The sequence below is a fragment of the Mytilus galloprovincialis genome, chromosome 7 (genome assembly GCF_965363235.1).
Source record: "Mytilus galloprovincialis chromosome 7, xbMytGall1.hap1.1, whole genome shotgun sequence".
NCBI classification, from domain to species: Eukaryota; Metazoa; Mollusca; class Bivalvia; order Mytilida; family Mytilidae; genus Mytilus; species Mytilus galloprovincialis.
The window spans coordinates 39,807,077-39,811,122 of record NC_134844.1 but is presented as its reverse complement, the minus strand read 5'-3'; the positions used below and the strand labels follow the sequence as shown (position 1 = coordinate 39,811,122).

The window sequence follows — 4,046 nt, the reverse complement described above, 5'->3', positions numbered from 1 at the left end:
GGAACACATCACTATGGTTACTGTATGGTTTAAAAATCGTAAAGAATAGATACATCCAAGCATTCAAATTTAGACAAATATTCAACGTTTGACCGAACAACTACTTAGTTCAAACATGTACACAGTTAACGCATGAGTTAGTTTGTAGTGGTGTTCAGTCAAGTGGTAAATAATTTTCTGTTATTTTTTTTTTTTGGAAGGGGGAGGAGGGGTTAGTTTTTAAAACTGCAAGGAAATATAATTTCCGTCTCCGCAATCTCAATTCGTTTTGGTGTTACATAACTGACAAAGTTTTGATAACATCAATTGTATATCAGGGTATAGGTATGAATTAATCGGATCTATTTTATATGTTAAACTGATAGAAGCAAATACATGTTGTGACCCAGTAAAATTTTTGACAAGTAAGATTTTCATAAGAGATTTTTAATTACATAGCACACCATAAAAATGTAAAAGAGTATAGAAAATAGTTTATCAGTACAATTTCCATCCAGAAAATGAAGTCTTCGCGCTTCTTTTTCCAAGAATGAATGCTGTTGTTTGAATAACCGAACGGAAGTAAACGTTATCACCTGTGTTGAGAGAAACAACAACAGTTCCAGAATCAGAATCAAAATCTCCAGGAACATCATCCGTTTCACCAGATGTACTCCCGTATACTTCGCCGTTCACCATCAAGTCATAATAGGTAGCTCCATGGTTACCGGTGTAAAGCGTCCACGCAAAGACGTACGTGCCTGACGATGGAGCAACGAAAACTCCAGTATTGTTGAGGTAGCCATTTCCAATGTTGATTTTGACTACATCAAACACTAGTTGGTTATGTTTTTGTAAACTTGAATCGTCTTTAGACATATAGGCATAGAATGCTATATGATCTAGTGGTCCTACAGCGGCTGCTCGTCGACTGTTCTGTAGACTGCCTGAAATTATAAAGAATGGTTAGTATATCTAGATGTCTATCTAGCTTATAGTCAAGGATCATAGTGTTATCAATTATCAAACGTCTATTTACAAAAATAAAATACTTATAAGGACAGAAACATGTTACTGTGATATGATTATTAATTCTATCAAGTACAAAACAGACACGCTGAGTAGTATTTTTAGTGTGCTATAAATAAAATGATGTGGTATGAGTCTCAATGAGACAGTTCTTCATTCAAGTCATAATGTGTAAAAAGTAAACAATTAAAGGTCAAAGTATGACCTTCAATATGGGTACTTGGCTCACACTGAACAACAAGCTATAGATGGCTTCATAATGACTAGTGTAAAACATCGATAAAATTGATGTAAAAACGAGAAATACTCATGAACTCATCAACAAATGACTACCACTGAACAAACTCCTGACTTAAAATAGGAGCATACAAATACAACGAGTTAAAACGTTTAACAGGCGCCAAAGGAGCAGTACGCGGGAAGCCATGTAACGCTATACGGACACTTTATTCTTATGTTGTTTTTCCTTTCTCGTACTCATGTATGCATCGTGCTTAGCAGAGAAGCAGCACATACGTATTTTCATGTCTTTGGTTTGCCCGGCCAGTGGATCGAAGCCCCGATGTCCGATATTGGTGAGGAACACGTCTACACGAAATCAATAAGGCAGTTGCGTATTTCAGAAGACTAACCCGCATGGGCGTCTATATCAATGTTAGAAAACCTGAGTACTTTATGAGCGGATCAAGTTATATCATATTGTTTGACGAAACTACAATTATTTTTTATTATGGATGCAATAACATATATCTGAACATAATTTAAAGAACATAATATTAAAATAGTTTTTGTATTTTATTTGCTAACCTAATATATCAATGCAAATATTCTCATAAACAAATTAATATCATACGAAATCAAAAGTGTAAAATATAAGGGAAATATAATCAGACCTTATTGTGTTTCATGATGATGAGTCTAATTCAGATGCTATATCATATTTGACTTACTTTCTCCAGTTGTGCTCCCTTTTCTCTTTAACGACTCGTCATGTTTAAATTCACTATGTTCGGTGGACGGAATACTTCCAATTGTTAGATTAATGTCTTTTCGCATTAAAAGATTATCCTCTTCCAATTGACGGATTGCTGTTTTGAATGAATGGTTTTCCTTAATAAGAATGTGGTTAAAACTCTGAAGTTGACGAATTTCCATCTGCTGTTGTTTAACTGCCATACAGATTTCTGAAATTTCTTCTTCAATATTTAATGTCAACACAAAACGAATAACAGTTAACATAATACATAAATCGAACATTTTGATTTTTTTTGTTTTCAAAATCAGACTATGAAATATTCCTTCACTTGATACTCAAAACAATTCTTAAATTTACTTAAACCGACATTTATATATATAGCTTTGTTATCTATACATGTACGTAACTTTTGATTCCGGTGCTTTCTGAATGTAGGAGATTTGTGAAATACGTGTAGGTGTATTATCATTTTCCTGGTTCAAGCTGGTCATGTTTTAGGAAAATTACATTACAATTTTAGTCATAGTGTCCATCATATTTCACAGAAAGGATAAATTAAAAGTGTTACTCTGTACATTGAACTTCATTCAAATAAAATAAATTATTTTATCAAACACTTCAGAAATGTACTGCTTTTAAATTTGTGTCTTCATTCACTCTTATTTATCGACAGCTTTTCCCTATGATTAGAAATTTGACCATTCCACAGCACAAGTTCAAAGAGAAAAACGGTGATAGATAATTGTCTCATTGACAATAACATCACAACTCCTTGTGTTTCTAAAGACGGTCCATAACAATGAATTATTAGGCAGAAAAGAAACAATCTAAACGAAGTGCCTCCATTTCAAAAGATTTGATTATAAAACCATCATGTTCGACAGAGTTACCACTTACTTTGTCAATGATACAAAAATGCCTTTAAGGTAGATAGGGTGTCTACCTCCATCTTGGATTTGGAAATACCAGAAAACAAGGTCTAGATCTTTAATAGAATGTGCAAATTTTTAGAGTAGTAGGTAATTCATGTGTAAGAACTTTCACTTCAATATAGAAAATGACATGTTTTATAATATTTATGGTTGTATTTTACAAAAAACAGAAAACTTATGTTTGATTAATTTTTTTCCACCTTTGCCACATAAGGGGAGGCAACTCAAATGCAGGGGCAGATAATTTAGATTAAGATACTTTTACAATATAATGTGTTAGGAATTTACCTATTTATAATTATATTGTAGCAAGAAAACGGGTCCGGTGACCCCATTTTTTCTTTTTCTTAACTTAAAGCATACTATTAAAGCTATCTTCTCATATGTTATCTCAAAATTCTATGGTGTAGTTTAAGCTTTTTTGCAGAAAATTAGGTTTTCCATGCATAATTTATACAAAATCTGTCAATTTTGAACACCGTGTAGCGTGAAAATAAGCCCGGTGACCCATTCTTTTTATTATTTTATTTAAAAAGGCGTGACATAAACTACATTTTGGCAAATTATTAAAAAATTCTATGGATAAAAATTTAGACACCCCCATCTACCTTAAGACCAAAGGCCATGTTTATTTTTTGCCCAATAATTCATTTTTTATGTAACGTCTTTAAAACACAAGGATTTGTGCCTGGATATAAGCCACGTTTGTATGTTACCGTACGGCATTTGGAAGTGACATGTTTTGTATCAGCAAAACAAAAACATCAAATATCCTGATTACTCAACCTGCTGTGAAGCCCGAATAAGAATGCAAATAAGAACGGACGGTGTTGCTTTATATGCCAAATATTTAACTAATACATAACAGTATACTTATTTATTGAAAGGTTAACTCCTCACTATCCTTTCTTATTTGAATGTCCATGGCGTTTAAATACCAAATCCCTTGGAAGTGTTTTAGATGATTTTATTCTCTGATGCATGACTTTTTGTATTATTAATCGTTTTTGGCTTTTAATACTCTTTCAGTTTATTTTAAATTCAATTTAAACATAATACATAAAAACATTATTGCGAGTACTCTCAAATGGTACTTTCGTGTTTATTTGACCTGTTGATACAATTTGTAA

The 4,046-nt window shown here is 32.6% G+C and overlaps 1 long non-coding RNA gene across 1 annotated transcript; it reads right to left on the bottom strand.

Moving 5' to 3' along the window:
• Positions 1-410: 410 nt before the first annotated feature.
• On the bottom strand, positions 411-2,331 carry LOC143081689 (uncharacterized). The gene is made up of 2 exons (XR_012980034.1): positions 1,959-2,331; positions 411-926 (listed from the first exon to the last, which is right to left on the bottom strand). It is a non-coding gene; the product is annotated as an uncharacterized LOC143081689 (long non-coding RNA).
• Between the last annotated feature and the right edge of the window lie 1,715 nt (positions 2,332-4,046).